This window comes from Mustela erminea, chromosome 11 (assembly GCF_009829155.1).
Source record: "Mustela erminea isolate mMusErm1 chromosome 11, mMusErm1.Pri, whole genome shotgun sequence".
Classification (NCBI taxonomy): domain Eukaryota; kingdom Metazoa; phylum Chordata; class Mammalia; order Carnivora; family Mustelidae; genus Mustela; species Mustela erminea.
The window spans coordinates 6,026,932-6,039,997 of NC_045624.1; positions in this window are offsets into that span (position 1 = coordinate 6,026,932).

A 13,066-nucleotide genomic window follows, 5' to 3' on the forward strand; every position below is an offset into this window, starting at 1 on the left:
CCCTATTAGACACAGGGGCTCAAAGAACCTGCAAGACAGATCTCCATTGAAGGAGTGATCTCCTTCAAATGATGGGAAGAGGGACTGAACCATGGTTACGGAGCAATGGGACAGGAGCTGTCATATGGCACCGTCCCGGGTGCCACGGGAGCAAAGAGGAAGCCCCATAAATCCTACAGGATGGAGAAACAGCACAGTGGGGACACAAACTTGGAAACAAATCCATAAACCGTTCATTTTCTGCGGCAGGTCACCGTCATGGAGAACATCAGCAGACTCATGGGAGAACGGATCCACACAGCAGAGCCTGTGCCTGTCCGAAGCCGTGAAGGGCATGTAGAAATTTCCCTGCCAGAGACACGCAGGCAGAGGGAGAAGGCGAACCCCGCAGGCGCTGGGCATGCTGTGAGCAGCTTGGGCGTGTGGGGAGGCGGGGTCGGGCTGGAGGTAGGAAGACCAGCTAGAGGGTACTGCAGTAGTCCCAGCTCGACATGCAGTGGAAAAAGGAACAGATCGGGGCGCCTGGGTGGCTCAGTGGGTTAAGCCGCTGCCTTCGGCTCGGGTCATGATCTCAGGGTCCTGGGATCGAGTCCCGCGTTGGGCTCTCTGCTCGGCGGGAGCCTGCTTCCTTCTCTCTCTCTGCCTGCCTCTCAGTGTACTTGTGATTTCTCTCTGTCAAATAAATAAATAAAATCTTTAAAAAAAAAAAAAAAGAAAAAGGAACAGATCAATGATGTATCTAAATGATGGCGACAATGAAATAATTTTTAAAGAAGCTAATTCAGGGTTGCTCTGGCAAGTGTTCGGGCTGCCACATCAAAGGGAGTTCTGTTCACCACACAGGCGATGCCTTATTTCAAAAAGCTGTGTTGTTGTTGTTTAACTTCACTGATGGGAATTGTATGTTTACTACAACTTTGGCAGATGGTAGTAAAGTGCCTTGTAACTAAATTCGCATATTTTGACAGTTTTCTGATGGAATGAAATGTCCTTGTTTGTTACAGTACTTATTTATTAAGAAATAATACGCTCATTCGAAATAAGTCAATCAGAGAAAGACAATTATCATATGATCTCCCTGATATGACGAATTTGAGAGGCAACGTGGGGGTTTGGAGGGTAGGGAAGGAAAAAGGAAACAAGATGGGATTGGGAGGGAGACAAAGCATAAGAGACTCTTAATCTCACAAAACAAACAGGGTTGTTGGGGGGAGGGGTAGGGATAGGGGGGTGGGGTTATGGACACTGGGGAGGGTGTGTGCTATGGTGAGTGCTGTGAAGTGTGTAAACCTGGCGATTCACAGACCTGTATGCCTAGGGCTAATAATACATTATATGTTAATAAAAAATAAAAATTAAAAAAAAAGAAAGAATATGCTCATTTATAAATGTTTCACTTGAAGTAGAGACACCATTTTCTCATTCACATAAAGGCTGGTAGCCATCCCAGACCGATTGGCTGTGGAATGTCTGGGGTCAAAGCCCTTCTAGTGGCCTTCTGGGAGACAGAGCTGTGGGAGACTCATGTTTGGGAGGGGTGGGGGGGGGAGGGGGTACTTTAGCTTGGGGACACTGAGTCTCAGGCACTAGAGACAGGGGAGGCAGAGAAGTCCCAAAGGTCATGACTGATTCTTCCTTCCCTTTTAATTCATGTCAACCCCCCACTGGAAACAACCGAAATTAAGCAGGATAAACATGCTGTCTTCTCAAAAGCATCCAGGAAGCATTAAAGCAATAAGGAACTATGAGGCCAGAGCAAGAACTGAAATGCAAGGACGAAGCATTCCCTGTGGCCTGTGCCCCACCCCCACCCCACTCCCGGAAAGATGAGAACTTTGCTTTGCAGCCTCCCTGGGAGAGCAGATCAGAAACCAAAGCCCAGGGGGAAGGGTCAAAGCGACCTTTTTGTCCCTTCCCTGGACAAAGCGACCCCATCAGGGAAGACCGCTCGGGCCTCTGGTGGCCGCACGAGAGGCCAGGTGCTGAAGCTTTGTCAGGGACTTGCAGGATTCGGATAAGCTGGTGGCAAAGTGCTGAAGGACTCGAGGGGCACACTGGTCACCGTGATTGGGCCAGGTGTGTTCGCAGAGTGGTGCCCCCATCAATTAGGCATCTACCCTCCCACAGAGACTGGGAGATGGGCCACTCCCTGGTGGGTACATTTCAAAGGGACGATACCCACATCCTTGAGAATGACAGTTCTGGGTTGTAGGACTGGGAGGAGGCTTTTTAAAAGATTTACATCTCCAAGGGGTGGAGAAAGAATCGCAATTACAAGGTTTCTACAGTAAGTTCTCTAAGAAGGGGGAGATGGGGGGGCAGGAGTAGAGACAGACCAGTGTCAAGTCTGAACACACCCGGCGACACCTGTGTCTGCGTGGCGGGAGTGGCTGGCGGGAGCACACACACACCTGCTGGCGGGCTTCTCGCGCTCCTGTTACCGTCCAGTTCTGGCTGTCACCCTGGTATCGGTTTCACAGCCCTAGCCCCTCCCCTCTGCCCCAGCCAACTACTTCTTAGCTTCTCCTCTCTTGTAACACTCTCCCAACTCCCCGTCCCCGCTCAGTGGGTGACCTTGTCTTCTTCATTCTTTTTTTTTTTTTTCTTAAAGATTTATTTATTTATTTGACAGACAGAGATCACAAATAGGCAGAGAGAGAGAGAAAGAGGAAGGCAAGCAGGCTCCCTGCTGAGCAGAGAGTCCGATTTGGGATCACGACCTGAGCTGAAGGCAGAGGCTTTAACCCACTGAGCCGCCCGGGCGCCCATGTCTTCTTCATTCTTAAGGAAAACAGCAAGCACCCCACCGCTAAGCCCCCCCCATACCCCCCCCGCAGCTCCTCCCACCTCACCCCTTCCCGGCCTTGGGCTGTGCCATGGACTCCACCTGCCTTCCCAATACCTCGACGGACCTGTCCGACCTGGCCTGAGCCCAGCTCCTCTGACTGTACACCAACCTCTCTTCTTGCCCCTTCTCAGGCACCCGGCTCTGACAAATGCTCCTTGCCTGAGGCCATCTGTGTCCCCTGTCTCCGGGACCACTGCCAACAGCATTCAACCAGGCGTGTTCTCTCATCCTCAAAAAAGAAAACTCCCTTACCCCACTCTCCCCTCGGACTAACACCCAATTTCTCTCCTCTTTACTGCAAATTTCGCTGGTGTCGTATCTAGACTCAAGATCACCTTGGGAAGATGCAATCTTTCCAAGTAATTACAATTTCCAAGTAATCTCTACACCCAGTGTGGGGCTCAAACCCACAACCCAGAGATTGAGAGTCAAGATCAAGAGTCGCAGACTCTGTGAACGGAGCCAGCCAGGTGCCCTGCCCCCCAGCTTTAATCCCCCAGGCCTGGGGAGCTGGACAGGAAGAGCAGTGCCACCTGCAAATGACTGTGGGGGCCCAGCAGGCTGCGGGCTGGAGCAGAAGCGGAGCGCGAGTCCCCCTGGAGCTTCGGGGCTGCTGCTCCGGGCTGCTGTCCCCAGCCCCACTCTGTGATTCCCCCAGGGAGCTCTTGATATGTTTTCTTTCCTGTGCATTTTGGTTTGGGGTTTTCTGAGTGGTTTGTTTTGTTTTTGTTTTTGTTTTTTCTGCTGATGCTGCTGCTATTTTTGGTTTTGTTTCCTGAACTCTTCGTTTTTCTGTCCCTTTTTCTCCAAAGGAGAGACTCAGCAGAGGGGACGAGCTCCAGGCGGCGAGGTGGCATCTGGCAGGACCAGGCTGACCTTCCCTCTGGCCAGGAAGCAGGAAGCACCCCCCCCCCATGCTGCCATCAGGGGCTGAGCAGGCAGAAGTGTTTGGAAAGCCCTCCCCGCCACCCCCCCAGCAGGCCTAGGAGCAGAGCCGCTCCCTGACTGTCACCCGGTGCGTAGAGACCAAGAAATAACGCCAGAAACAGATGCCCTGTGCTCCTGCTTCTCTGCTTCCCGAGGGAAAACTGTCCTGAGACACTTTCCTATGACTTCTGCGACTGGGAGAACGCGCCACCCCCCACACTCCACCTCCCCACTCCATAAGGCCCATGATGGCCTCTTCCAGTGAGGTTCCAGACGGAGCACAGGGCAGGGAGAGTCCTGCTGGTCCCTTGCAGAGAAGGGCCACCAAGGGCTGTCCTGCAGGCTGGCTGGCTGTGTCCTGCGGTGTTAATTGTAGGCAAGACAAAGGGCTCCCTTGTTGTTGTGGCGGTGGTCATTCTCTCTCCGCCTCAGCTGGCAGCAAAGAAATGGAAGGGCTGAATTGCTTCTGGAAGGTTCTAGAGAAACCCAGACCAGACACAAGAGTCCTCCAGACCTGAATCAGTAGTGAAAATAGAAAGTTCTTAAACTGCAAGTGATCGATAATGGTAGCGAAACAGCTTTTTGGAGCGAAACAGCGTGTTTGTATCAGACTCTGAAAGGTCAAGGGTGGTTAAAGGCTAGCGAGAGACGGACTCTAGCGTAAAGAAAACCACCCAGCGAGAAGGAGCACGTCAGCCTAAGGGGAAGGGGAATTTCTATGCCGGCGGAGCCCTCCCAGGGCTTCTGTGAGGGGGGACAGCTTCACACTGGTTCTTCTCCCAGAAGTTTCTCCAAATTCTTCAAATTTGTTCACCTATAAAAAGCAAAGCTTTTGGGAGAGGGGAATGGGGAATCATGGTTTTACAGACGCGGAGTTTCCGCTTTACAAGACGAAGAGCACCCGGGATGGGTGGCTGGGAGGGTTGCACAGGTCCTCGACTGCGAGAACCCTGCCAAACTCGAGATGGAAAGGGAAGGCTTTCGGCCGTGACGCGACCTCCACAGCAAGCTGTTCCTCCGCGGTGTCTGGGTCATTCCCCATCTTCGGAACACCGCTGCGCACGCGGAGAGCTCCCGGCAGGCAAGGACCCTGCCCTGGCTTCCAGCGGCAACTCCAGCTTCCCCCACAAAGCCGGCCCATGAGGGAGAGTGCCCCTATCTGGGGATGAATGAATGAGTAAATGAGAGAAAACCCACACTCCTCCATTCGGGGTTCCTGGACATATATCCCAGGAGTTACACATTCTCTGCCTCTGGCTTGCCTTGGGATCCTGGCGCCGGGCCAGCTCCCTCGAGCTGCAGACCCAGCACAGCTCCCCCACACTGCCCCCTGAGCTGCTGCATGCAGGGACCCCGTGAGCACACACTGTCCTCCAGTGCCCAGCTTCCTGGGCTCCCACCAGACCCGCACCCCTGTCCCCAGAGGACCCTTCCAGAGCAGTGTCCAGGTGTCCCTGCTGCTGGGATCCCTGGGGACTTGTTCTGCAGACAAGGAAGTGGACATCTGGTCCCCAGTGTTGGCTTCCTGAGCAGATGACGTCTCCTCTTAGGGCCATAGTGGGCCTGGCTCCTGGCTCTTTAGTGGGGACCTGAGACTTGAGGAGATGGTGGCCATGGGAGGGAATTCGAGGCGGAGACCAGTGGCCGGAGTCCTCCCGCCCTCCTGCGTGCCGGGGAGCCACGCCTGCCCTCGGGAGGAACTTGGGGCCCCGGCGAGGCTCTCCTTTAGCCGGCAGCTGGCTCCAGTCAGTGCTTGAGACCGATGCAACTGTCACCCCAAAGTCCTCGGTCATGCGGGGTAATCACCCGGTGGCTGTTAACAGACACTCAAGTGGATCCCTGGATCTTGAAAGGAGTGTCAGGGGTCCAGAACGCCCGGGGACAGCAGAGGCGGGAGATCAGGGCAGAGTCAAGCGCCCCCGAATCTGAACGCCAGTTCTCTCTCCCCACCGGTGTGAACCGGAGCCCGTTCCAGCCACCCTGGGTCGCAGTTTGATCGTCTGCCTGATGGAGATACAGCTCTTACCTAACCCATCAGGTGTCAGGGGCCAGAGGACCCTGTCCATACCACATTTACCCACTGCCTGACCAGGGACCGCGAGACGTCTGGGTACATCACTGAATCAATTTCCGCGGCAGAAAAGCTGCCAGAAGCAGGACTTGGGGGACGAGTGGCGGGTGCTGCTGACTCGGGCCTGCAGGGACTAAAGCGCGGGGCTGGGTCAGACCGCCCCAGCTCGGGGCCGAGCCCTGTGGGGCAGAAAATGAGCATCTGGAGGAAAAGGACTACGAGAGGAGAGGAGAGACCCAGAGACCCAGAGACTGTGAGACCCAGAGGCCTCCCTCACCTCCAGCCTGAGGCTCTGCTCGGGAACCAGATGCTGAGCCCTGGGCCTCAGCCTGGAGACTGTCTGAGTGTCACGTCCACTCTGACAGCCTGGACCAGGTCACTGCCAGAGCAGGGCCCTGCCCCAAGCACCCAGGAAACGGGTCCCCTCTGACTGTGAGCCCCAACCTCTTGGCTGTGACTCTCTCCATCACAGCCCTGCCCCCAATTTGGGGGTGTAGATCAGTGATTTCGTGATTATTGATATAATCGTGGACCATCCTGGTGGTCTCTATTGAATGTAAATTCTAAAGGAACCAGAGAAGGCCAGAAAGCCAAGAAACCCAAAACACGTACATAGCAGGTCCCCAAACCAAGCCTGGCAACTGTCGAATGCCAGTGGGCGCCGTGGTAGAAACTGACGCCTCCCACCTTTCCAGCCCCAAACCTCCTCACAAGGCCTGCGCCACAGGGAAGCTCTCCGGGACTTCCCGCCTCAGACAGAGGCAGAGGAGTGGAGAGACAGAGGGACCACTCCACTCACCTCCAAGCGCAACTGTCTCCCTTCCCCAAGGACACAGTCCCCTTCCTGCTTCCTAACCCCATCCTCCCCTCCCACAGTATTTTTGACGTTTTGGCCCACGACGTTTTCTGCCTCACCACACCCGTATTTGATGACGTGTGTTCCAGAAGCATAACAAATCCTTCCTCGCCTAGGTTCATCATAATTTGATAATTATATGTCCAGAATAGCATTTTCTGATGTGAACCCATAGATAATATCCTCCTGGTACCCCAGGGAGGCCGGATGGTAGAATCCAGCTCGCAAGGCCACGCAGCGCCATGCAGGGCTTCGGGGACCAAGGACGTGAGTGCGAGCATTTAAAGAACCACCCCCTCTAATCCCAGCTGGACGGTACCCGAAGGAAAGCTACACCTTCCTCCTTCCCTGTGGAATATCAGGGCTGGGCAGATCGGCAGGCATCTAGCCCTGGGCCAGCTCTCCTGGAGACACACCTTGCAGTGTCAAGATCTTTAGGTCCGCTAAGGAACATCAGCAGCAAGCACTGGGGTGTTGGGGTGGGTGTCAGCCACGAGCCAGAAAGAACCTCAGAGTCACTTGCCTCCTGCTTCTCAAACTCGGGTGCTCCTGCTCCGTGGGCTAAGGGCTAGTGCTAAGGCTCCGACAGACTAAATATGGATAGATAATAAAGAATCATTCAACAGGAGAACTCTGAGCTAAATAAAAATCCTCCTTTGCAGGTGGCGGCCTTGGGACGCCCCGCCAAGCCTGTCTCTGGGGCCAAGGACTGAATCGACCCTTTCCAAGAAGCAGAGCATAATCACATTATATTCTTGAAAGTTGCTAAGAGAGTAGATTATAAATGTCATCACCACACATACCAAAAAAAGAGAATTACGCGAGAGAAAGAGTGTGGTAATCATTTTACAACACACACAGGTATCAAGTCATCCCACTGCACACTTTACTTATGTATGTTAAATGCCAATAATATCTCAATAAATCTAGGAAAATATTTTTATAGTTTTAAAGTCCATTTCTTTTTTAATAGATTAATTAATGAATGAATTTAACCACAAAGGTGTGACATCTGGGAGTCGTGACACCTGGACCACGATGTTTTCTGCCACACCACACCCATATTTGATTACATGTGTTTCAGAAGCATAACGAATTAGAAGCATCAGGGCCACAAAATTCTACTTAAGAGATCGAAACGGGGCCCGAAAGGCCGCGAACTTTCCGGGCAGGTAAAGCTGCGCTGAGTCCCAGGTGGGAGGACTCTCTGCTGCCACCTGCTGGCGCTGGTCAGTTACACCAGCCGGTCATCCCAAGTTGGTCAATTACATTTTGCAAGATAGTTCCCCCGCGGGGGAGTCCACTTCTCCCTCTCCCTCTGCCTCTACCCTCTCCCCCAACTCCCACTGCTCATGTGCACTCTCTCTCTCTCAGATAAATAAATAAAATCTTAAAAAATAAATAAGTAAAATAAAAGATACTTTCCCAAAAAAACAAAGGCATCACACACACACACACACACACACACACACACACGCGCGCGCACGCAAGCTCTCTCTATACATATAGAGCAACATACGCTGATTGTACCAATATAACACATACCAATATGTCTTATGAATACAGATACACAAATCTGCAGCAAAATACAGACAAGCAAATCCTCAGCAAAATACTAGCATACCAAATCCACAAATATACAAAAAGGATTATACACCACGAAAAAGTGGGATGTATTCCAGGAATGCCGGGTTGGTGTGACATCTTAAAATCAAGTCACCCAATATGCCGTATCACTGGAATAAACAACAAAAACCACAGGATCAGACACAGAACAAGCGTTTGACAAAATCCAAAGCTCTTTGGTAATAAAAACTCTCCCTACACGAGGAATGCAGGGAAACATACTCAGCTTGCTAAAGGGCATCTGTGAAAAATCCACAGCTAAACCTCAGGTCGTCTCACCCCGGAGCGGATGCACCTTCCACTGTGCAGGGAGGAGGCTGAAGGTTGCCCGCTGCCCATTGTCCCCCAGGTGTCTCTTAGCAGAACCCAGGACACGACAGCCTGAGGGGTCACAAGAAAGGTCTCTCTCCCCTGAAGTCTCTCTCCCCCACATCCCAAACACCACACTGTCATGGGGCCTCTGGTCTAAGGCATTAAAAACCCAGTTAGAACATTAATTTTTTAATAGATTTTATGTATTTATTTGAGAGATAGAGAGAGGTAGCATGAGAGGGAAGGTCAGAGGGAGAAGCAGACTTCCTGCTGAGCAGGGAGCCTGATGCGGAACTCGATCCCAGAACTCTGGGATCGTGACCTGAGCCAAAGGTAGTTGCTCAAACAACTGAGACACCCAGGAGCTCTAGAATGTTAATTTCATGCCAGAGGGTTAATACATGAAGCCACTGTCACTTGTAACCCCTTGGCCTGAGTGAATTTTCATGAGCCCTAACAGGGAGCTCAGGCATGAGGCACGAGATGAGTATATTTCGGTGAGCAGAGGAAGGAGGAAAGCTGGATCGCAGGGGCGCTGAGAGCAGGCCAGGCGGGCATTGGGGGCACAGATGCAGAAAGCTGGAGGTAAAGCTGGAAGGGAGGAATGGGCACCGAAAGCCAGCTGGCCAGGTCCAGTGCCACAGGGCAAGGGGCCCTGCCTGCCCCAAGTGTGGAATCCCAGATGGGAAGGACAGAGCGGGCGAATGAGAAAGGGCAGAGAAGCACCAAAGCCCGCAGAATTCTCTGAATTCACAACGGTTCCACTCTGGAGTGTGGACAAGGCGTGGACCGGAGAACCAAGGAGGAAGCCCAAGGCTGCAGGAAGAGGCCCGACCCCAGCTCTGCCTTCCCAGCTGGGAGCCCGCAGGACTCTGTGCACCTGTGCAAGCATGGTCCCCCCTTCCTAGAAGGGAGGTAAGAAGACCTGCTTCCTGTGTTCCTTGATGCACATGACGGCAGCTTGGTGGATGGAGGTGTGCGTCCTGCCTCTGCTGTTTGGACGGCACATCCCCAGCTAACTGCTGGCACTCTGCATGGGTCCATTGTCTCCCATATAATGGGGGAAGTGGAGCCCACTTCAGAGATGCGGGGGGGAGGACTGAATGAGACCAGTCTTGTAAATGAGCAAGTACCCATCCCATGGGGGTCCCTAATAAATGCTAGATTGTAACCCAAGCCTCAGGAGTGGGAAGCAGGCACGGAGGGGCTGGGGAAGTATGCAGACATCGAATTTGAAATATGCAGACATCCCTGGTGCCCCACAAAAACCAGGGAAGGCAAAGGACGGAGCAGAGAGTGGGAGCCGCTGTCTCATCGTCTGCCTCTGAGGACGCCTCTCACTTGACTCCAGATCTCTCAGCGCCTCCCACCAGTGGAACCACCAGCTCCAGGCTCCAGCGGGCAGATCACCTGGAGTGCCAAGGGACACCCTCCATCCCCGAGCCAGGCAGAGATCAGGTGCTCCCCGACTCCCAGCCTTTAGGGATGGCTTTGCAGAGCCTGATAAGGACACGGCACTGGAATGGGCACCCACCCGGCTACTTGGACCTCCACCAGCAAATTACCATTTCAAACAGGCTGCTAGCTGTGTGTGCTGGCTGCTTGACAGTTGCTCTTTTCAAGAATGGTCCAGAGCCTTCCGGAATCTTCCTTCCGAATGGTGGGCAGAAGCTGAACTCCAACATTTCTTCTCCCCCACCAACACTAACTTTGCTAGCAGTCTTAAGAAGGGAAATTTCAAAAAGCTGGAAGGATTGAGTGCAAGCACTCTTTAAGCTGTTATTAAGAAATCTTCTAACACATAACAATGATAGAATGAATGAGAGGAGCCTCAGGGGCCTGTCACCGACTTCAAATTGTCAACACCTGTTCCCTTGCTCCACCCCCTCGGTTCCCACCCCTTGCACCCAGTCCAGGTGGAAGCAAATCCTAGACAGCGTTTCATTCCATACATATCTCTGAAATTAAAGATCCTTTATTAACATAAGTACAATAACCTAATTATAACTGAGAAGACGCTAGTAAACTATTACCCACTGAGCACTCAAACTTCCCCAGACCGAAGCATCCACACTTTGAAGATTTATTTACTGATGAAAACAGCCCACGGCTCTTGAGCTTCTCCCTGCTTTCCCCACTCCCACCGCAAGCTTCCCTCCCTCTGGTCCTGAGGCTGGCGCAGCCAGGGACGCCGGGCACCAACCCACGTCACAGCTGTGCCCTCTTAGGTCGTGTTGGGCTATTTGGAGCAAACTTTGATTGCTGGTTTTTGGGGCTAATGCTCTTCAGAAAGTGACTCCAATTTCCATCTTGTTTCCTCTTGAAACCAGGGAAGAAACACGCACCAAGAACAAAACATCTCTGTTCTTGGGATTTCCCCTTCTCTCCTCTCTTAGCCGTCAACCTTCAGTTCATCAAAGTCGGCTCTTTTGACTCATTTCCAAGAAGCCTTCTGAAAAACATCATGGCTCTGTTTATTCATTCAAGAAATATTTATTGACAGCCTCCGTGCTCTCTGACTTGCGTCTTCTTAAATGAACGCGGCCGGGGTACCTTGGGGGAAACAGCCCTCCTTGCAAAGTCGAAGGCGCTCAACGTCAGTTCTCCAAACGTGCACTAGAGGGCGCCACCCTCCCATCGGCCTCTACTCCGAAAGCCTGGCGTGTTGACGCCCCCAAGTTAGGGTTGTTTTCTTACTTGAATACATTGTACGCCTATGTGGAAGCTGAAGATGTACGATGTGTTGCTTGATATATTTCCATATTGTAGTATGACTGCAGTTCTACGATATCTATCACATTCCATAACTACAGGACGATATTGCTGTCTATGCTCACTCTGCTGTGGGTTATTCACTATGCCTGGCACGTTTACACCCGTAAACAAGGTCAGTCTGGTCCCCTTTCTCTTAACCAGGTTCTCGATACCTAACCACGTACTCAGCCAAATGACGAATCTCACACATCTTGCACCTTATAAAAGGAAATAACTCCATTTATGGGATGCTCAAAGATGGAAAGATAGGAACTCTATAATTCCCCGAAAATAGGTCCGGGTGCCCAATTAGCCATTGGTACAACACCCAGGGCTTATGGGTTTTGTAAAATTAGGAGGACACTGAAGACTATTTTTAATTCAAAATACCAAAAGAAATCTGCCAAGTTCTAATCAAGAAATCTTCGGGGAAATGTCTACAAGAAGCAGCTTTGCTAACTTTGCTAACTTTGAAATGTAGTCTCAAAAAGATTTCATTACATATGAAACAATTCCTAGGAACAGACAACAGAGTGAACTATGATAGATGTGTTTGGGTTTGGTTTTGTCCTATTTACTTATTTTTGGTTTTGGTTTTTAATTACAAATACATTGAATCTTAGCTAAAGCTTTTTCTTCATCTGCTGAGATTACCATGTTTTTTCTCCATTTATCTGTTGAAGGGTATATCTCTTTAACAGATTTTTTTTCCAACGTTGAACAATCCATGTCTTTGTTCAATAAAATCTTCTTGGCCATGACATATTTCTCAATAGATTTCAGGATTTGATTTGCTAATATTTATTTTGGATTTGTGTGATTATATTCCTAAGCGACACTGACCTAAAAAAATCCTCCTTCGTTGTGTTGTCCCTGTTTGGTTTCATTTTCAAGGTTTTGCTTGACCTCATTAAGAGTTTGGAAATGTTTCTCCCCCGTTCTCTGGAACTGACTGTAATGATCCCCTCTTCACAAGGGGTTGACACACTGTCCCAGTGAAAGCCACCTGGGCTCCCCGTCTTGAATTGGGGGTGGGGTGGTGTTAGTTGATGACTGGTTCAATTACCTTAGGCTCACGGGACTATTCAGATTGTTTAAGTCTTTCTGGGGAATTTATGTTCTTCTAGAAAATGATCCATTTTCTGTGACTGTAAATTGACATAAACTGTGGTATTCTTTTGTGATTTTTCAAAATCTGCGTCGCGCCCATAGCTACACCCTCCTTCCCGTTTCCAGCATCATTTATCCGTGACTTCTCTCTTTTTAGCTGGAGATTTCTCTATTTTATTTGTCTTTTCAAAGAATTGGTTTGGGTTTTATTGTGTCTCTAATAGTATTTTGTTTGCAACCCTATCAACTTCTGTGTTCTTCTTCGGGCACATTCTGTTGTATGTTTTCTGACATTTTAAGCTGAGCTCTTCACGTTTTGATTTTCAAACTTTCTTCTCTTTGAATGAGTACATTTAAGGCTAAAGTTTCCCTCTAATTACTACTTTCATTGTACAGCACAAGTTCTTTGTGTTTTTTTTTTTTAAGATTTTATTCATTTATTTGCAAGAGAGAGAGAGCATGAGCAGGGTAAGGGGCAGAGGGAGCGGGAGAGGAGGAAGCAGCCTCCCCGCTGAGCAGGGAGCCCAGTGCAGGGCTCCATCCCAGGATCCTGGTATTATGA